The 22920-nt window shown below is 42.5% G+C and overlaps 2 protein-coding genes across 3 annotated transcripts in view; one reads left to right on the forward strand and one right to left on the reverse strand.

Moving 5' to 3' along the window:
- The window catches only part of pacrg (PARK2 co-regulated), a 134651-nt gene that overhangs the window by 92018 nt on the left and 19713 nt on the right, over positions 1-22920 (reverse strand). The gene's annotated exons all lie outside the window — the stretch shown is intronic.
- LOC122861989 overlaps positions 12309-22920 on the forward strand; it is a 98674-nt gene continuing 88062 nt past the window's right edge. Inside the window, exons 1-2 of one of the 2 annotated variants that reach the window (XM_044167135.1) lie at positions 12309-12434; positions 12547-12576. The gene's annotated coding sequence lies outside the window, so the exon portion shown is untranslated. Of the gene's footprint in view, positions 12577-22920 lie in introns of both variants that reach the window. The other variant, XM_044167136.1, reaches the window with a different exon arrangement.

Below are 22920 nucleotides of genomic sequence, written 5' to 3' on the forward strand. Positions count from 1 at the left end.
AAGAGAAAAGACAAGGCCAGTGTCTTGAAAAGTGAGTGTGAATGTGTGTGTGTGTGTGTGTGTGTGTGTGTGTGTGTGTGTGTGTGTGTGTGTGTGTCTGAGAGAGAGAGACTGACAGAATGGGGATGAGATGGAGAGCAGAGACAACCAGCGAGTGTGGGCTGGCTGCAAACTGTGAGGCATGAAGGACGCCCATTGAAAGATCTGTTGCGGGCATCTCATGGACGCACAGAGAGGGTTATGAGTGACAGGGCCACAGAAAGAACAGAGGCTCTTCAAAGCTGATTGTGGCATGCATCACTTAAAGCCAGTGCCTCCCACCCACTGTCCTGGCCAGCCAATCAATGGGCCTATTGTTGTGATGTATGTGACCAGAGGTTTATGGGTGTCTGTGTGCCGCAGTGTCTGGCTACTATAGCTCTGAAACTGTTACTGTTGATTATAAGAGGCCGCTGCCACACACTCTCCCTCTGCCTCTCTCTCCCTTTATTCTTCCATCTACTGCAGAGCCAATTTGATAATGGATGCAGTAACCTTGTGATTTATTGTTGTCAAAGATACGCTTCAAGTAAAATGCACTAAATGATTTAAGTTTGCAGGCAAAATTTACATTTGAAAGCCAGCCCACTCTGGAGAGCGCCTCACATCAAATATGCAAAGTTGATTATGTGGAGCATCTATTTAGTGGTTCTAAATCATTGTTCTAGCCCTCTCAGTGATATTAAACTCTGTATGGATTGTCTGTGGTTTGTGTCTATTCTTGAATTCAGTTGCTGAGATGGAAATTAAAAGAGCTACGAGGAAGACAGTACTGCAACAAAGCCCAAAGTCTCCACTGGCAATTCGGTATTAAATCTGCCTAAAGTAATTTCACTGAATAGTACTGGAAATTCTCACTCCAGTTAAAGTACTGTGGGCTATATGCTGAAAGTAGAACAGGCAGTGTTGAATGTAACAGACTGTACTCAATTTTGTCTTTTTCTTCTCAGTGTTCAGTGTACACACCAGACAGACGGTCAGTTCTATCTCCACTCACTTGTACAGGCATGCCAGATCTATAGCTCCCTCTATCTCTCTGGCCCTTTTTAACCCATGTCAGCACAGAGTTATTACAGAGACAGACCCGTAAGAATGTCTGAGAGTTCCCCAGGGTGTCTGCTGCTGAAACCAGCTGTGGCTCCTAGAGCTAACTGACCCTCTCCAACAACCAAAAGACAGTCCATGGCTGCAGATGCATAATATTCCTCTCACTATCTGTCAACTGCTTCACACATTCCATTCTGTCTCAACATTACCTTACTTTTCTTCCTCTCCTCTTATTGCCCTGTCTTCCTCTCTTCTCTTCCCTTTTGCACAGTTCCAACAAGTCAAGTCACTCAGGTGGAGTGAACCACAGCAAAAAAGATGCATTTACACACAGGTAGTTTATAAACATCTGGGCCAGTTTAAACATGAAGCCTGTTTCCCAATCAGGGAAGAGCGGGCTGTTAAGGAATTACTGCAAAGCACAAGAAAAACACAAAGAAAGAAGGACAGATTAAATTACCTAAATTTACATGAATTTAGTTTAATTATAAATTTCGCTAATATGCCAATAACGCTGCAATCCAGACCTGGCTCAAAATACTAAATTATGTAAGTAATAAATACAACAGCGACACATAGCTTCCGATCAACCCTCAGGCACTGCCTTGGGGTCTTCCTACCAGCCTGCTCAGTGACACAAATGGGCACACATATAGTTAATACATGATTCCATAACTGGCTTAGACCTGCTGCTATCACCACAGGGAAAACACAGCACTGTACTGGGGAGAGGTAATTTGCCCTCTATGCCTCAGCACAGACCCAAGCACTTTTTAAATGTCATTAGTCATTAAAAACGATCTAATAGTGATCATATCAGCACTTGCGGATAAATCATTTGACATCAAGAGCCCATTTCCATTCGGTACTGATGGATGTCAAGGATGCCATGCAGGCAACCTCAGGTGCTGCTCACACTTGATTTAATCAGCTTATCAGCTAACACGCATTTCATTGTCAAAACCAAATATTGCGGAGACAAAAATGCGACATGCAATGAAACATAAAGGGAGGATGAGAGCCACCTAAACACAGTAATATGTATTTCAGGGCCTCAAGTCTTTCAGTTCAGTTTTGACATATTTGTAAATAAGTTGAAGTAGCATAGAGGCAAAGCACAGGTCAGTCAGTCCAGAGCTGAATGTAGTATTTTCAGACTTGCTGGTTCATGGCAAAGGGAGCAAAGACTCAACCTGACCTTTTCAGTTGGTGACACGATGTAGCAGTGTGGTTCATTCCCCCTCTTTTATGGTGGAAGCTTTCAGCGTCAAATGACTCATGAGTATATAACATTTACTTTACCCCACTTTCAAAAATGCTGTTGTGCAGACATGGAGTCACACATTTGAAAAGCAAACCAAAACCGACAGGGGGGGAAAGCCCAAGCAAAAGCAACACACTACATATCTGATATGTATTTGGCATTTAAATCCCTCCCTGCTCTGCTGAGGCTGGGCCTGCATGTGTGATCAAACAGAGATTGGACTACTAACTCTCTTCCTTCTCCTTCACACTGCGCCATGTTGAAAGGCTTCATTAAAGCACAGGGCTGGAGATACAGTATCAGAGGCAATTTTCCATGCCTTTCCTTGGAAAAAAGAGGATCTCATTGTTAGAAACATAGGGAGAAAAGTCTGTCAGGGCCTTTAGATGAGATATAATACAGTGCTCCACCGCCTCTGTGCTGTAATCTATAGTGATGGGCTCAGGCTAATGGGAGTCTGACCTGCAATAGAGCTCACTGGGTGCCATGCAAAGAGGCAGAGTAGAGGAAGGGAGAAAAAGGAGGGGATGGCAGGAGGGCAAGAAAGAAAGACAGAAGGAGAGAGCAGGAGGAGGAAGATAAAGAGAGAGAGATGGGAGGAAGAATTGGCTTGAAATTTTCTGACAATGAAATGTCTCCAGTAATTGTTCCTGCAGTGATAAATGGTGTCCCATTCTACGGTGGGTCTCCTTGTCCTTGGGAGTCAAAGAGATGAGGAGAGGGGAGGAGAGCAGAGGAGGGAGGGGACGCAGAGATGGACTGGCAAAGCAGCATTTAACTTGGCTACGGCTGCAAGCAGTCAACTTTCTGAAGGTGATGGTGTGTGTGTGTATCTGCATGTCTGTGTCTACGCACTATATATGTCGAAGCCTTCCTGGTGAAGTGAACCAGCAGGCAGCATAGTTGTGAGTGGGACTCCTGCCCTTGGGGATGAGGCTGACAGAATAAAAACACATCACAACACTGCAGTAATATTCCCTTGGCAACACGCTCAGAGCAGTTTGTGCCCCAGAGACATTTTTTGCAGCCATCCATGGGGAAGAACATTTACCATGCTGTGACTTCGTCAGCAGACAGTCTTTTAGAGGCTTAATCTTTTAAAGGATAATTCCAGTATGATTTCAGTATATATATACATATATACAGTATATATATATATATATATACTGTATATATAAGTAGATATAAGTAGATATATATATATATGTCTCAGGCAATGGGGAACAGAGGAAGACGTGCTGGAGGAAGGACCATCATGGGAGGACAAACCCCTACATGGGATGTACCACCGGAACATAACTGAAGTGGCTGATATCAAGAAATCCTACCAATGGCTAGAGCGAGCTGGATTGAAGGACAGCACAGAGGCACTCATCATGGCTGCACAGGAGCAGGCCCTGAGCACCAGAGCAATAGAGGCCCAGATCTACCACACCAGACAAGACCCAAGGTGTAGGTTGTGCAAAGAGGCCCCTGAGACAATCCAGCACATAACTGCAGGGTGTAAGATGCTGGCAGGAAAAGCATACATGGAGCGCCATAACCAAGTAGCTGGCATAGTGTACAGGAACATCTGCACTGAGTATGGACTGGAAACCCCGAGGTCAAAGTGGGAAACACCTCCAAAGGTAGTAGAGAATGACCGAGCCAAGATCCTGTGGGACTTCCAGATCCAGACTGACAGAATGGTAATGGCGAACCAGCCTGACATCGTGGTGGTTGACAAACAGCAGAGGAAAGCCGTTGTGGTTGACGTGGCGATACCAAGCGATGGCAACATCAGGAAAAAGGAACATGAGAAACTAGAGAAGTACCAAGGGCTCAGAGAAGAGCTGGAGAAGGCGTGGAAGGTGAAGGCAACAGTGGTGCCCGTGGTCATCGGCGCACTCGGGGCAGTGACCCCCAAACTGGAGGAGTGGCTACAGCAGATCCCTGGAAGAACACCAGACATCTCGATCCAGAAGAGTGCAGTACTAGGAACAGCAAAGATACTGCGCAGAACCCTCAAGCTCCCAGGCCTCTGATAGAGGACCCGAGCTCGAAGGATGAGACCACCCGCGGAGGGTGAAGGACAAAGTTTTTTTCATTTTTTATATACTGTATATTTTATACATGCCTTTTATGATAATTTTGTATGACAAATTTAATCTATATAGCTGGTCCAAGATTAAAGCTATTTAATCTTGTCAGGTTTCCTGACACCATTCAGTTCCAAACAGCATAAACTCTGGGGCTAGCTAAGTCAGTCACTGTGGACAAGGTTTTATACATATTTTAAAATACCTTACATTCATCGCATTGTATATTTCCATAGTCTGCCTCGCTAATTTTCTGGGGCTTATATTTATTTTTTATTTTTACACGAAAATAAATGTTTAAACAGTATCTAACATTCTATGTTGTTAAATTAGAAACCAGCCTTTGTCACTTAAAACCCACTTATGACAAACAAACCAAGAAACTTATGCCAACTAATATCAATTCAACATAAAGTACAAATTCACACAATCAGGCTAGTTAGTGTCCTGTTCTTTACTTGGAGTATTGTTTTTTATTATTATTATCATTATTATAATCATTATCCACTTAAAGATTACTTAAGATGACTGAAATAGACTATATTTAGTATGTCATAATGTGATCAAATGAGCAAAGCCTAGAATTATGCTGGAACCCCCCTTATAGGATAATTCATTAGTCTACTACACTCTAGACAGACAGGATCTGAGAGAAGTATCACATTTACACCTAGTAATTTTTGAATTTATGATTTATACTGTACATATGTAAAGATGTGTGGATAAAGTGGATAAAATAAAAGTGAGTTAAATATCTAGGCTCGAACCATCTGATAAGAAACCCTGAAGAAAAGCGCAAACACTGGAAAAAACAATGAAAGTTAGCATGATAATAATCTGGTTTTGATTTATTCAGTTTATCTAGCAAAACTAAAAATATCAACAGTGAAATCTTAAATCTATGGGAGAAATCACTTCAAAATCAAATCAAATAAAGATGTTCCCGCAGATTCCCCTCCCACAGTGTAAAGATGATCATATCAGTTACAAGAAAGGTGTTGAACGCTTGTGGAAATCGATCATTTTACTCTATCCCGTCTGCTAGGGATTTTTTAGCCGGGTCAGCTGTGTAAAGACAGCTTAATGCGGATACATTCCACAAGTGAACAAGCTGTTTCTAAAAAAGCGCAGTCAGCCCCAGAGAGTCCTTACCAAGTCTGTGTTAAGGTAGGTTAATTGGCATTTATGTTAATTTGCATTTGTATTATGTTGTAGAAGAGGAAAAAAAAAAAAATGACTGGCGAGATATAGCATGGTTAAGTAATGTGAGAAATAACTAAAAGGAGCGTATTTAAGTTACTTTATGGCAAGCAGAAAAAGGTCTCGTGCGAACCAGTTGATGTGAGTAACATCTATCACTGTGGGCCCAAATAGGAACACGAGACGAATGGCAGAGAGAGGAAGCTGTTGCTACTACAATAGGACATAAGGAAAGAGCAGAAGAAGCTGTTCAGGCTCAGGAAGGATTGTGAAGGCAAGAGGAGGACACACTGTAAATGCTAAAGAGACTGCAGAGCCTCGAGTTACCCATGACACACATTAATCATTGGTGGCCTCTCTACACTGCATACGAATGTGTGGTGATGATGATCCTCCCCCTGCACCACTATCTTACCTACAGCTGTGACACAAACACATGCCTGGGTGTCACATAAACCGCTCTCTTCTCTTCTCCCCACTTCCTGGCTTTTCCCCTCCCTATGTTTTCTGCATCATCTCATGTCCTCTCGTCTCAAAGCCTCACTCCTGTCTACAACAACCCACCTCTCTGGTCCCTGCTGGCCTTGGACAGGTCCATGCCAGGCAGAAAGCAGGTGGCTGAAAGAAAAGGTTACGCTCATTATACAGATTAAACCTGTAAATGCCCTGTCATTGGTGTAATCGATGTGCCACTTCATTGCAGTGACTTATTGATCAATCTTGTCTGGGGGTCGTACACAGTGCATCGTTATAGCTTCGGTAGTAGCAGGAACTGCCTTTCCTTCAGACCCTGGCCCTTCCACAGATGCACTCTCTAACAGTCCCCCATCCTTACTGGCAGTGTACTCTAATATGCGGTTCACTCCTGGCTGTGCAGTTCCCTGGTCTGGTAGCAACATGACTTTCATATTATACAGCAGCAATACTGTGCATCTGTGCAAACATTTATGCAGAAGCTATCACTGTGGACTTAACATAATATTAACATATACATCTGTAATGCACATGAGAATCCACTGAAATCAAAGTCTACTAAATGGCGCTCAGTAGAACACACACCTCTGTAAGTGCTATGATTTTCTAAGCAAAATGTCATTCATTGCTTCCATGCTCTATCGCCAACTTTTTTTTTACATCAGAGGTTGAACACATCTTTATGACTGTACCTGAAACTGGACATGAGTTATGAGTTCAGGTTTTAGACACCTTTAAGAATTTATAGAAAATTGATAGTACTGCAAAACAATAAAGCCATTGAGCACTATCCTTTTCCAGTGGTCATTCAATAGTTGGTACACTTCTACCATTGTAGCACATTTCTGGCAGCTTTGTTTGTTAAAAGGCACATAGTCTGGCCAATAAGTGAAAAATGATTTCTTCCTTGCCCCTTCAACAACTTTTCAACAAAGTTCTATGCAAAACCACTTCATAATATTTTAAGATATCCTGGCAACAGACAGAACAAAGGGAAAAAATCAACAACTATTATTATACTATGATGATGAAATTGATAAAATGGCGTGTTTTCTTTATCTGTAATTGTTTTCAACCCATGGCTACAAAGAACATCAATTTGTGATTACAAATAACACAGCTCATCTTTCCCCACATTCAGAGGAGCACTGCCCATACCACCCATAGCTCTTCTTTAGAACTCCTCTGTCCCTGCTACATCAGTCTGATGGGGGAGGTATCAGGTGCACTTTTGGATTGAAAAAATAATTGGTTTTGGTAAATGGATGGATGGAAGCGTGTGTTCGGCCAAGTTTGGGAGGCAGAGTTTGCATGCTTATCATGCTACACAGCTGCACACTGCGGGGTTTCTTTGTTTTATGGCGCCTCGCTAAGAAGAGCCATGATTGCTATTGAGGCAGATTACTTTATCTTTATCTATCCTTACAGCTCTGAATACATAGAGCATTGTGAAGTACACAACACCAAAGCAGGCCTGTTTCAAAGTAAATTCTTTATCTAACCGTTGGACGACATGTTTCTGTGCCCTTTTTTCAGGTTGGTCACAAGAAGACGTAGAAATATAAGCTAAAACATACATGTTACCTCAGGGAGCTATAGTAACAAGAGGTTAAGGCATAAGGCAAAAATGACTGGAATCTCTCGCCTGTTGCTCGGGGGCAAATCTTTCGTGTTAGAAAGCTTTCATTTCAACATGACACGCCCTCCCGGAGGCACAGTATACTCTATTCATCTGTACAACACAGGTCTGCTAACAACAAATCAGCAGAGCCCCACATTACTGAGAAATGCGTCACTTGTAAATAGTGAGCATTTGAAGACTATGAGCACCGTGCTGCGGTATTTGCCACAACGGTGAGAGTGTATGAGACTGGCTTGTCGCTACTAGGAGTAAGTTCCTACAGTATGAGGAGCCATATTGAAGTCTCCATCATTCACCATTTTCTTTCTCACCTTCAGTTATGGATGGAAACAGATGACCGGGAAATTGCACCCTGTCTGACAAATGGAAGGATGGCATGGATCCATGGGCTGCCCACCGGCAAACTGCTACTACTGAAGGAAAGGACGGGAACAAATCGCCTCCCGCTGCTCCAATTACTGAGCACGCTCATCTCACAGAGGGACTGCAGTCAACTACATGGGAGGGGGATGGAATAACAGTAGCTTGTGTGAGGGCACATGATGATGGGGTCAAGGGTAAAATGACATCTAATTCCAATCAGCTATCAGCCTTAATTTGTTATTTCACTAAAGTGGGAGTCCAGCAGACAGGTGACCAATGTAGTTAGGACATTGCTGCATAATTCAAACAGTTAGCTGGTAAAATAGTATGAACCGCTTTACATAAAAAAAAAAAAATCTACCATGGAAGTGCTAAATATTCTATTCTAGTGTTAGGGAAAAAGGAGAGCCAAGGATTTTCTGTCCAGTTAGAACGTGATATACATGAGCTCTGCAATGGGGTTTGGCTATTCACTATTAGCTTCAAGTGGTCCTTAGGGGAATGAGGGAGTTACTAAGTTTTAAGAATAAAATCGGGGTAAAACAGGGAGGGGGAATGGGGGCTCTTTGTTAGATTTAAATGCTGCACTATGTTCTCTGTGACAGGCTGGTGGTAATTTATTGCCACAGCCATTACGGTTATTAGAAAACTCACTCAGGAAGACAAATTGCAGCCTGGCTGGTCGTTGGTCTTCCGTCAGGGCTGACAAGGGAGACGTGGCACTCTTGGCTATTGACATTTTCACACCTAAAGCCAAGCCAAGCCAGCTGTATTGCAATTCAAACCCCAACTTAATGGCAATGAGCTAAATCATCCCTGGCCTTGGTGTACAACTTTTCTTTATTTCCTTTATGAGAGGAGGAGCATTCTTGTAGTCAGCAACAGGGTACAGCCTTTTGGAATAGCCATTTCATGGGCAAATTTTTTTTCTCCCAGACTGACAGATTAAAATTAATCCTGCCATAAATAACTTCTATCACAAAGAGCCATTAAGAGAGACCGTTAGGAGTGTCTAAATGGAAGCCATTTCTTCTGTATGACTGAGAGTGTGGCAGAAAGGAGGAAAGGGAGGAGATTTGAGACAAAGGCACTATGTGCCAATGTGCTTTTTCAATTTCAACATTTCTGAGGCCTATGAGTCATATTTCACTCAGTGGCCCAGAAAGAATGACAAATGATTTCAGTTGTTCTGCAGCAATTGAAAGTGAAAGGTGACGGGGCTTTGGCCCCACAATAACACCTTGTCCGATAGCGTAAAATATGGGGATAAAAATAAAGGTTGAGAAAAAAGAAGACTAAAAGTTGGGCAAAATGAACAGTTTACAATAGGCACAATTTAGCAACTCTAAAAAGGTTTGACCTGAACAAAGTATTACAAAACAATTAGCCTATTACGTTATATAAAATGTTATGTGTATGTTAAAATTTGGGTTTAAATATGGTGCCATTGGCTTGTCAGATATCAGGTGAAGTGTGTTGTGTGGAGTGGGGATTTTAGAATAAGAGTTGCAAGAGATCTCCCAAATTAATAACATTAATCCTCTAGGGACCATTAAATATAGATTTTGTGTAAGTCTTGACCTATTAGTGTTGCCAGACAAAAGTTCATGGGGTCATCAAAAACAAATTGCCCTGAAACTAAGTTGCAGGGGAATCTGGCCAGTAGTTGCCAAGACATCTTGTTCTGGAAAAAAATACTGTTAAACAAACAGGCTGACAGAAAGACAAAGAGAGAGAAACTAAACGACAGATAGACCAACATTGACAAAGAAGCATAGTTATGTAATTGTGCAGGAATCACTTTATTGTCAAGACAGCATTGACCTCCCTTGGCCTGTCTGCTTACAGGGGGAAAAACACTGACTGACTGGGAACAGCATTCCAAAGAAATCAGTCAATTAGAAATTAAGTGCATGAATAACAAAACCATTTCATGCCGTATATGCATTCTCTTTCATGTCAAGAAAACACTGTATTGTACTTTTAAACAGATACTACAGAATACAAAATAACCAGTATACAGTGTTTATGGGGCGTATATGGTGGCCTAATGTGTACTGGTAAATATGGAGAAGGGTTGCATGAATAACACACAGTAATTGTAAAGCCGTCCTTACACTGACATGTATTCCTGAGAGGCCACAGGGTGTTGAGTAGCTGTGTGTTGAATTACTGATGGAATGTCATGTGAAGGGGAATGCTGGATACATGAGGGTAATGGTGATGATGACACTGTGCTGATAGCTTCCACAACAGTGTGTGACATGTTTGTGAGTTTGTTGAGGGAAAGGTTAATATACAGCACAGAGGCTGGTTCCATTACCTTGTGTCAGGAAGCAGAAAGCTAACTGCATTGTACCAGAAGAATTATGACACTCCAAACAGCCAAACTCGCGCTTTTCTGACTTGTAGCTCATAACAACACAGAGACTTTCCTGGTCACAGGAATGATCTAATTCTGTCTTTAAAAAGGCACAATAAAAATAGAGGTAGGCCTACATATTGTAACATGACCATTCTCCATGCTAGGCCTACTGAAGATATGTATTGGTTTAGCGAAGGCCAAGGATCAGGGCGGACTGGGGTTAACTGCCATTCCCTGACAGCCTAGATGAGAAAGTGATGTGCACAGTGGGAGGTCACTGTGTGTCAGACCGCCAGCTAACACTGGCTCATTGGGAACGCTCCATTTAACTTCACAGAGTATCCACATCCTGCATGTCTCACTCACACACACATGAATACATACACATTGAGGCCCCAGCCTCTCCTGTATGGTCTTGCATAGCCTCCCATAGCCTTCCTAGGAAGCCAGAGTCACTCTGACTCATTAGGGTAATTGAGACAGGTCCTCCCGAGACTAAAGAGCTGCTGAATTGCTACCCACTCGCGCATTTAAAAGACCACTTAATCAAGCCCTTGTGTGTGTATGTTTTATTCTCTCTCTTTCTCATCATTCCCCTCCTCTTTCTTGTCATACTGTTCTTTCATTCTTTTTTGTCGTCAGTTTGTCTGTCAGGTCACTGAGTGGGATACAGTGAAGTGTCTGTGTGCTGCTAATTGCCAGTGAGAAAATGATCTAGGGGTTTTCCATCTCTAGACTACAGTCCCCTGGTGTTGAGAAAGCCTCTGGTCCACGGAAGTGTGAATGGGTGATGGCAAAGAAAAAAATGCTGATCTGTGGATGTTGGGAAGCAAGAAGGGAGGGGGTAGAGATTGAGTGAGGAAGGAGAGGAAAATCCACCACCTCAGCGATTCTGGGGGCTGGGCTGCTCTGAGCTGACAAAGACACCCAGATTGCGGCCAGAGGTTGTCTCAGCGAAGCGAGGTGAGCCAGAGCACCTGTCATGTAACAAGTCAGATTTAGCAATACTGCTGGGTCAGGTCAGACTCAGATTGAAGTTGGAGACACGACTGGCACCATGCTGCTCACCTCTTCTATTGCTCATCCATCTGCACACAAATTACTGAACCTTCCTCCTTACGCTGAAAAATATAGACTAGTGCCACAAATCAAAATAAAAGTGACTATCCTAAAGATGCTGGAGGATGGATGGATGCTCCCAATGCATTGTATTTTCTCTCAGGACTTTACACAAGTCTGTGGCCCAAGGAAATGGGGACAAAACTGAGATGCTGTTTATCTGCTCCCATGAAATAAGGCAATATGACAACGTAGCATGATCAACAAACTACCTAGCACAAAACAGAGAAAAGGGGGAAGAGTGTCACCACAGAGACCCCTCTCTTTAATCATGTCCACTTTCTCTATTTCTGTCTCTTTCTCTCTCTTTCGCTCTAACACTCAATATATAATAATTTTTTTTACTACCATTCTCTTTTTCTTTCCCTTTTCTTATTTCCCCAGTTATACACATACACCTCCCTCCCTTGCTTCTCTCTTATCAGTGACAGGCTGGAAACAGAAGCGAGATAAGGAAACGCAAAAGCCAATACAAGGTGTGGTGGTCGAACACCCAGGCAGATTAGTCATTGACACGTTTGTCAGTTAACAATGGCAAACATGCAGCTAAAACTGGTAAAATGGAATAGAGACAATGAGATGAATTTCTCCTCATAATGCATTATGGGCCCTGCAGCAATAACAGCTAGATCCAGGCGCATACGGTTCGTCCCCTGAGGTGTGGCAGCACAGATTACTAAAATGGAGCTGCTACTGCATACCTTAATCAGTTCCTGTCACTCAATAACTCAGACAGACACACAAGCACACATTTACACATGTACATACAAACTCAAATACACTAGGGTCCTGCCTCATCACTCCCCTGCTCTCCCTGTCTGGAAAGTGGAGGCCTTAATACTTGTGTGTACCAACAGTTTTTGTGCATTTATCTTTTTCTACAAATTCCAACACTATTGTCAACCATTTCAGCATAACTGAGAGATCTGATTGACACTCTGTGGATTCATTGCAGCTTAGACATGGGATAATCCAGCATTTTCAGGTGAGTTTCATTTACAGCTAATAGCTTTTTCTTGCTCTGAAAACCAAACTCTCACAAGGTAATAGGCATTTTTGTTTATTTCAGGAACTACTGTAGGACTTAATTTCTTTCAGGATGTAATTTAGCTATTTTAAAAGTACATTGATCTCCTCCAGGCCAGCAGTGCCTCTTCTTACTTCATGTTGTTTCTGGTGTGGTGCAACACTGAGCACATGCAGCTGCATACTGTACGTACTGCCCTTTTCTAAGCCAACATAATTTTGCGGGCAATAATTTGGAGGATTTGTTGATGACATGAAGTTTTATTCATTCTGCACTAATGATGAACTGTTACGTTTTGGTATCATAATTTGCTCACTTCTTTGGTCGAGTCTCATCTGTGGTTGACAGAGTTGCTCTCTGTGTCACCATCAGGGATGATGTGTTTCAGGGACAGCTCACCAATAACTGCTGCTCTTTTGTCATCTATGGATGACATAGAAGTACTCTGCACCCATTTAGGGCAGTAATGTGCTGCAAGGTGTGGATTTTTTTATGGTCAAGCTACAGTATTTTTTTTCCCCCTCTGCCACAGTTATTACAGGTGAAACATTGATCTCAGCATTTGTCAGCTGCAGCCATTCTGGGGCTTTTTTCCTTTAGAAATGCCATGGGTGAAAGTGCTAATTAAAACATTTTTGTTTAGCTGAACCTCATTTAGCTCAACTTCATTGTCTGAGATTTTTTTTTTCTCTATTGCTCCATGTCTCTACAAGTAGTCCTACATTTAGGTTACTAGGGCATATTACAGAATTACAAAATAATAAACCAACAAAATGCAGGCTCAGTCAAAGTAGTTACAGGTCCGGAGCAGAATGGTAATCAGAGTCTAAGAATTTAGGAGTGGAGGCTGCAAAATGTCTTTAAATTACATCCCCCCCAACTAGATTATTTTCCTACAGCAAAGCTTTTGTCACAGTTGACCAAGGTTGAATATGATACTGTATTCAAATGTAAATTTTTCATCCAGTCAGATGCCAAAGTACTGCATTTCTTTTTCTGATCCTTGCAATATTAAAAGTAAATTAAAACTCACACTAGAGATATGCAAAATTCTGTAATCTGTATCTTTAAATTGTAAGAACATGAATTTAGTTTGATTTCCACTATATATTGCTACATAGGTACAAAGTTATGGAACATAAGAGCATCTTGCAGTGCATTACACGAGAGTTGTAACTACTTAATGTTAACTGGAAAGAAACAGCAAAAGAGTGTAAAATCGGTATCATCTGCATATTGATATATTTTTAACACCCTCAGTGGCATGTTGCAGGTGTCAGGATTTTAGGTGTCGCTTCTCTCACATGCGGATGAATATCTATCTACATACAGGCATTCCTGCTGCTGAAGCCAATGCATTAAAATCTTTTAATAAATATGTTTATTGTCTAAACCAATAATTTAATATGTATAAGGTAACAGCTAACAAGTGTTATACTTGTCTCTATAATTAGACAGACATAGAATGTAGTGCTCTGAGAAGAATTGTTCGCCTTCAGGGAGCACATGAGTCAATTTCCAAATACAGGAAACTATGTAAATTGCACTGGAAAGATTAAAAGCGTATTTGTAAATTTTGTGCACGAGCAGATGTAGAACATTATTGTTCACTGCTTACAGGTGTCTCATGCTTCATTAATACCAACTATCTTGTGCGTACAGGCAGCTCATACACCTAGATTTTGTTCTATGCACGCTTTGATAAATACAGCCCCTGGACAGCCCACCAGAGACAAAAACTAGAAGTGTATTCTAGTCAGCCACCTGCCACTTTAAAAGGCACTTCAAGAGAATAGCCATGAGTTTTACTCCCTTAAAATGTTGCCATTTAGAATTATTGCTGCTGTAAGAGGGTGAAGACTAAACTAGAGCATGCAGCATGAAGCCATTCAATGTATATTCCTTTCATTTAAACCAGTAAACCCAATATGATATTATTATGCTTAAGAGTATGAGCAAGACAGTGTAGTTCCTCATTCGTCCAGGAGTGTTCCATTGTAGAAAAGGTTTCAGTCGTAGTCATCTGGACACTGTTTTCAGAATCAAGACGTTTCGGCTCCCATCCGGAAGTCATTCTCAATTGTGGAAATGGTCTGAGAATTCAGAAATTTAAGCTAATCTGTTAGCTTTTAGCTATTAGTCTGCTGTTTAACCTGCCTAGTAAACCCCTCTTTAAACAGAAATGGTGGTCTGAGATTCAACTTACCAACTGTTTACCACAGTGTATTAACACCTTGTTCAAGCCAATCTTATGCTAATTAGGTACTTAACAGTGATGAGGGAGGTGCAGCCAGAAAACAATAGGCCTGATTACTGGGCCATCATGGAACCAAAAGAAGGTCAGTTTCAGTTGAAACTAGGCAGGGTAAACAGAAGACACTCAGGAAGACTCCTCCCTGGGGTAGGGCATAAGCAACACAGATTAGCTTAAATTTCTGAGTTCTCAGACCATTTTCACAATTGAGAATGACTTCCGGATGGGAGCTGAAACGTCCTGATTCTGAAAACAGTGTTAAGAGTATGAGGGAAAATAAAACTGGCAGTAGTGAAGATTTTGTCCCTTAGTCCTGCAAAGTTTTTGTTTTTCTCTCAGACAGCTCCCGCTGGCTCAATTAACTATTGATCTGATTTGTGGAACCGAATGTAAATAATTAACAAAAATGGAGATAGCATCTGCAGCTCTGCAAACAACTTCAATACAGAGGCCTCTGTGTCTGTGATCAATAGGGCGTGGACAGCATGCACATCAGCCACTACAAGGACCTCTGCAAGGTGGCCACGAAAACAGAGAAAATCACATTTTTATCAGACATTGCAGCTGTGTCAGCAAAAAACATCAAGACCACAGTAGTAATCAGGCTGTGGCTGTTTTATTGTAGATATCAGAGTGGGGAAAACTATCTCTCTTTGACAATTTGAGGTAATCTAATTAATTCTCTGATACGGCATCCTAATAGGTAAATGAAAACTGAAATTGTTGTTGAAGTACTGCAGTGCAACTGGACTTTTTTATACAGGAACTCTTTTGAGAATGATATGCTCCAATGAAAATCCGTCATCCTATAAGCAGCTCTGAGGGAAGTGATAGCCTGGTTGTGTCCAACAAAGCCTGTGTAAGTAAAGATGTAACATACTGAGCAGAGAAACGCATAAAGCCCTTTGGGGAAGGAAGTTCTGTATGGGACTGTTGGGGGGAATTGAGAGAGGGCCTCTAGATAACCCTATTTGAATATGAATGCCTCCCATGATCCACATCAAGGTCACTGACAGGGGCACCTCTATCTACAACTACCTAAAGGTGAATGTGGCAGTGTGTCTGGGTATCTGTGTGCGTGTGGGTGCACAACTGATCACTCTGTGCAGCCATCAGCCACCGCATTTTTCCAAGGTACTTTGTACAGTGCATTAATCACAGGGACCCTTGAGCGCTTCCACGGATCCAAATATTCCGACCTTGAGGTTACAAGAAAGACATTAGTCCTGATCCAGTCAAAGTATTGGAGACAGGGAGGAGAGCAGAGGGAGGGGGCAGAAAAGCTTTCAAGGTAATGAAATTCTGCCATAATTTAAAGGAAAAGACTTGTGGGGACAGGCCTGAGCCAGAGTAAGAAAAAAAAAAGATTAAATTGGATTTTTTTTCTTTTCCCCCTTTATTTTAAATTAGGCTTAAGTGCATGTGGGGGGTAGTTTTTCTTTCTCTTTTTTTCGAACAAAAGCATGATAACAGCATTAACGTCCAGAATGAATCGAATCATTTCCAAACCAATTAACCTTTGACAGAATGGATGAGTGGACAGGAATGAGAATGGTGAATAGGGGAGGGGAGAGAGAGAGGTGGGTGGAGGAGAGCGGGCAGCAGTGTGCGGAAACAGGAGTCTGGCTGGCAGGGACCTTGCATTTTGGGGGTGATTGCTGACTGAGAGCCTGGCATGAAGGGGTCTGATGGGGCTCCCAGAGATACCCTATTAAGACCAACACAGAAAACCCTGTTTGTGGTCGTTCTGAATGGGATGCTGGCTGAATGCGCAGCAGACCTGCATCATACACTTGTGTCTGTATGAAACGGGTATTGGTGAAAAAAGTAATACTGGGCACTAAGAGGTAAGCTGGGTACAGGATGCAGGAAACAGGAGATGCTATAGGAACAGAGAGGATACCACCCCACTTAATCTCACCACCTTCTCCCTTCTTGCGTCTGTCCTGTCCATCCTGACTGATAGCAGAGGGGGTCTGCAGTTAACCCTACTTATTCTTTATGCTGGCTCTCACTCCCTCTCTCACTCTGTCTATTTCTATTCCTCCCTTACTGGCTCACACACAGCTGCAGCCGGTCCATTAAGTTAATTAAAGGCTCCATTTTGAGCTGGAGCCCGCTAGCAAATACGAGTGCCAATCAATAGATCTCTGGCTTATTTTGTGGGAGGGAGGGGTGACAGCACTGGTGCTGCATTTGGGGACATGATTTGTAGCCTTGGCAGACGAGCCATGTCCCTCTCTGTCTTGTCCTCTGTCTCTGTCTAATTTGGTAGCCACCCTGCCCCTTCCACAATCTCCTTCCCGTTCTTCACTGTGATGTCATCTATCACTTTGCTCTCCCGTCTTTACCCCCAGCTATCCACGGCTTTTCCCATCTGCCTACAAGGAGTCACAGTCCTGTGTTTCCCTACAAGAACGTGTGTACATTTGTTTTAGTCACCATCTGCACAGGGGAGCCAGCTGTGTGGGGTTGCAGCTGAGTTTGGAGGTGTGGGAGGTTGCAGTGGGCAGTAGTGGAGCTGAGATCAACAGGGTGTCCAGAGGGATGATGTGAGCTCGGGGCCTAGGAGAGGAAGTAACAGTGGAACAGAAAGGGAGGGCTTCTTGATGAGCGACTGCACAGTGTTTCAAAGATCACAACACAGAATGAGAAGCAAATTTTCCATGTCTGCACTCTGCACCCTTGTCCAAAAGCATCAATATAAGCTGTGGCATGCTGGTTGGTTTGAGAGAAGATGATCTTGGAAAGCGGTTGGTTGCCTGTCAAAGCGTTGTATGTGGAAGCCTCACAGGTAAAGCTCACCGTTTGCTGGAAATCGGGATCATGAAAACAAATTTAGTTTCTTAGGATGTAACTCTGAGCCCCATATAGGAGAGGGGTCACTTTGTTCCATACCCATAGACAAGACTAAAGACATAAACAGTTTTATATTGATTCACATTGTTAGTCATCTTGAGAAATAAAAGCTTATCCAGTGGTCCTCCATTTTCTCCAAAAATCCATTTTTTGCAATTGTCTCATACCACAGCAAGAGTGGAAGGCCCACAGGCTAAACAACCATCATCAGCTTCATGTGGCGTTCGTCTGCTATGAATAATGGCTGAGGGCGGCAGGCGGTGTAGCAGTTCAAGATCTGTAGACAAGCTCGCTCTGCTGGATGCCTCCATTCCAACAGTCTCTCCATTCCTGCAGTCACACCAGCAGTATGGCAGTGGCGCAGCTCATCAGGCTTCTTCCCAGCAGTCATTCGACTATTCTCTCCCTTCAGGGAGACAGCCCATACAGGCATTGATGGTTAGCCAATGTTGTTTGTTGGAAGCCTTTTTCTTCCACCTCCTTCCTCTACTCCTCCTCTTTCTCTTCTCATCTCTCTTTTTTCAGTGAGAATGTCTGGTGCTTTTTCCACTTCTCTAATCTAAACTCCCTCCTTCTCTCTTTTCTCTCCTCTCAGAGAAAGCCCAGGGGGGCTTGTTCATATTCTCTCCTCTTATTGTGTTTCATCTTTTTCCTTATGACACAGAACTATCCCCCCAGAGTATCCAGTTTTCAGCCAGGGAGCTGGAGAAAACGCATGGTTAACCCCATTTTATTCTGTCTATTCAAAGGTTCCCCGACAAAGCTCTAGTGCTCACAGCAGATAAGAAATCATTCACATAGAGTAGAAGAGAAGGTTTGGTATGCATTCAACAGAAGTAGAAGAGAAGGTCATTTTCTGCAAAAGTGTGGCATTCGAAAGGAGCAGTGCATTTCTAAGCAATATGTTGCACCATGATGTGCAACTTACAAAACAATGGAAGAGCTCACTTGCAGTCTTTTTCTATGGAACAGCTGTTGTGAAAGTGCTATGCAGCTGTACTTTTGGCTGGCTACAGTATCTGTTCTTAGATGGGTTACTTTAAGCTTTCTACTTTCTGTATAGAATTTCAGGAGATAGTATTAGCATAATGTTACAGTAAGCCCTTGTCAATCATACACTTCAGTCTATGATATTATAACAAATTCAATTTAAATATGAGACAACGCAGCCATTATTGTACCATAGGCCATTGCCATAAAGTCATCCAAACTGCTGGTCCATATTCATACTATAAGACAATGTACTGTTAAATAAATGACAAATTTGTCAAGAGCAGCACTCAGCTGTGAATTGACTCCAACGCCAAATGATGTACCCATGCCATGTAATATAGCTGTCAAAAGAAGGGGTTATCAACCATAAGGTATGACACATAAAAATGTAAATGGTTAGAAAAGGAGGGAGGAAGAGAAATAAGGCTCCTCTCCACTGCTGTTTCTGCAATGACCTCATCTCTCTTTCACCACACTCTTTTGCTCTTGCTCTATTTCATTCTCTGTCTCTCTATCTTTCATTCTCTCGTATCAAGCACACACTCCCACTGCGTTTCTCAAGCACATGCTCCCTCATCCTCGGTCACCCTAACCACCTCATTTCTCCAGCCCTCCCTCCTCTCCAACTCTCACTCTGTGCGTAATTCAATCATCCCAAGGAGATGGATATCCGTCCCCTAGGAGCGCTTACGCTCTCCATTTCCTAAAGCGCTTGATCAGATTAATTGATTGTCCCCCCCCCCTCATCTCTGCGCCCCTTCTGCCGACTGAGGCTGGTGTGGTGGCGGAGGGTGTGCAGAAATCAGGTTTGCATTGATATTTTTATAAAATGGTTTTTCCTTCTGCCCCCAGACAGACCCCGTAAAAGGACAAAGGGGAACAGATAAAATACAGGAGCCAGGGGAGGGGGGTGGGGGTGGGCAACATGGAAGGGTGGAAGCCTGCAGAAACAGACAGGCAGGATTTATAAAGAGGACAAAACAACAACCTGGAGCATACAGGAGACACAGAGCTGAACAGAAGATCAAGGGACAAGATAAAGCAGATAGTCGATCAATGAAATGGAATAAACAAGGCTGTTTAGGAGGTGAATAGTACATGTGAGGTGAGTGTGTGCACATGCATCTGTGTACCTTGATGTTTGGCTGCAAGCCTGCAGAGCACAGCAGAGGGTAGAGATGGGAGAGTCAAACCAAGCCCCACAGGGAACGCAGAAGACCTCAACTCATCCATTATAACTGAGAGCCAAGCGGCTGCCATGTCTCCTGATTGCTGAGTCCCTGTGGAGCTCTCGCTCTCTCTCTCTCTCTCTCTCTCTCTCTCTCTCTCTCTCTCTCTCTCTCTCTTTTCCTCTCTTTTTGGCACTGGGGATCGCAGTAGATTAGGGTGCTGTTCCAGGCCTTTGGCTTCTACGTTATGGCAGGGGCCAAATACACGCACGCACACACACACACACACACACACACACACACAAGCACACAAACACACAGGAACACAAATACACATAGACAGGGATATGAACTCGCTCGTCTCTCTCTTATCTATCTGCCGCACATGTTCCCCATACGTGTAAAGCTTTTACCTGAGCACGCCATTACAGCTGCGGCTTTTACCTCTGGAGAGCCAAATTACCTTTCAGATATAACCTTCCCTTTTTCAACTTGCCCTTGACATTTAGTTCACTTGCATTTCCCCTGTACATATGGACTCAAACACACACTATAAAACCACTCATACTCCAGCATGCAAGCACGCACACAGACACACACACACACGTACACAAAGTTGCATGTCCCCAGGTTCATACTTCTTAATCACACAATTTCTACACATTCTTCTTCTTCTTCTTCAGTAACAGTAACTTCTATGTTCAACACATATTGTATGTTGTATGCAGGACATCTTAGGCAGGATCATACTGTAACCACAGAGCTGACCATGTTCTTTTAAGGTGCACAGCATTTCAACAGGTAAGGCTCGCTTTACATTTGTTTTATTAAGAAAGGAAGAGACTTCTATTGATAGGGAAATATTCATCGAATACAACTAGCCCTAGCTCTCTACTTATTGCTATCCAAATGAAAACAAATATAACGAGACTCCTTCACCAACACTAATGTATCCAAACACAGGATGTTTTGAAACCATAAAATATGGTTAGGGCTGCACAAATAATTGTAGATAATTAGAAATTGATGTTTTATGTTTCCACAATTAATCATGTACTTTATCAAAACCCCATTATGCAATATTTTTGATATTAACAATGATTTCAATTACTCCCTGTAAAATATATTGGTTGGTATCTGCTGATCCCACTGAGAGTCAACACCACACTCTGACACTGCAGTTATATGCAAGTTATAGGCAAGAATGCTCAAATAAGCCAATTCTACGCTGCCTGCCCAGCGTGAAATGGTGGTGAGCTTTATTTATTGAGTGGCTCTTATAGAAAGCATTTAGTGAGCCCAAGATACTGAGATATATTTCTCAGCAGTTAGTGGGCCAAACTAAAACTAAAGCATGAGTGAATGTTGGCCTTACATTTCACAGGTAGCAATAGGAGAATTCCAAATCTCAAAAACACAGTTTGCTTTGTTTCTTCTTGATGTGTAACTAAGTTGGGCAAGTGTTTGCTAACAAATTTACACAAGAATTTGATAAGCTGATATAGCATATCAAAGCGTGTTGCTGCATGCTAGAGTCTACTCTCTGTCATCTAGCAATCAAAGCAGTCACTTTTCATGATTTTAAGAGTTAACTTAACACCAGCTAAAAATCCGTTTGTTTGTTTTTTTTTACCTCCAGTGGTTTAAGTATACTCAGGGTGTGCTCAGTACTCTTGCACTATGGGTGGGTGCAGGTGCAACAGAGCACAGTTCTGACATTCAATCAGGCCTGTTTGTCTATTTCATGGTCCCATTGGTTGTTTGCTGCTGCGCAGAAGCAAACATGTACAGACAGCATCTTTGTAGGTGGGAAGCTGAACTCCTGACCTGAATACACATACTCATCAATGCAGACAGTCAAACTGATACACAAATACAGTACACACACATACAAACACATGCACACATACTCTGTATGCTTGAGTACTCAGCCCACAAACTAAATCAACACAGCATTTATTTTTCTTTCCGAAAGACTCTCTCTTTCTTACTTTCCCCATACTTTTTATTTGCTAGGGGGCTGAGCTCTCAGACTGGGATTGATCCTGAGCTGCTGTCTTGAACCTGTGCCCTAGGGGCAACTCAGTGCAAACACGCAGCAGCCCCTCTCCACTTACTCCGATCATGGTTACACTCTCTGTTACACTATACCCACATTTAAATCCACACAACAGATGCACACAGCAAGTGCCACCCGTCTCTATCAGGACTGCTTTAAACAAACAGAAAATTGATAAAGACTGATTTCAAGGAATCACTAATCATATAGGAAAAATGTATCTCCTCCACTAAAACAGACACCGCTTCATAAAAAACATTGCATAGACACAAGCTATAAACTCTTCTTTTGCAGAGGATTTTAAAAATGACCAGTATGTATATAAGTATTGGGGGGAAATCAATAAGCATAACAGCTGCATTGGATATGACAGCAACAATTTCATACACCACATCCCATTTGCTGAGTGCTTTTTCATGGACAGAGCACAAAAGAAATCCATTATTTTTTGCAAATGCAAAGATTCATTTGAACATTTGACATAAATAATTCATACAGAGAGCTTTTACAGTGTTTTCACCTGAAGACAGACAGCTAACTAGCGAGAAAGCTCACTCACCCACCCACCCTTCCTTCGCTCTTTGAAGTAGGAAAAAAGGGAGGAAAAGGGTATAATTTGTTTGATTCATTTATCATTGCTTACTATGAATAAATATCATTAAGAGTGGTTGCTGCACGGCGGTTGTGAAGTTATGGAATAGCTGGCAGCATAGTGGGAGCTGAAATAAAGCAACATGGTGATTAGACGAAGCATCCATCCCACACACACTATGCCAGTCAGGAACCTAATGGCTCTGTGGAGGCTTGCGTTTCCAAATACACACACCTACGGTACAAACACAAATACATTTACAATTACTTCCTGTGTTTTGTTGCGACTGCCCTGAGTTCCTACAGAGTTTGTGATTGATGGATTCTGTGATTGGTGCTGTGAGACAGGTGGAGCCTTCAAGTGAGCTAATCTACAC

The sequence above is a fragment of the Siniperca chuatsi genome, linkage group LG15 (genome assembly GCF_020085105.1).
Source record: "Siniperca chuatsi isolate FFG_IHB_CAS linkage group LG15, ASM2008510v1, whole genome shotgun sequence".
NCBI classification, from domain to species: domain Eukaryota; kingdom Metazoa; phylum Chordata; class Actinopteri; order Centrarchiformes; family Sinipercidae; genus Siniperca; species Siniperca chuatsi.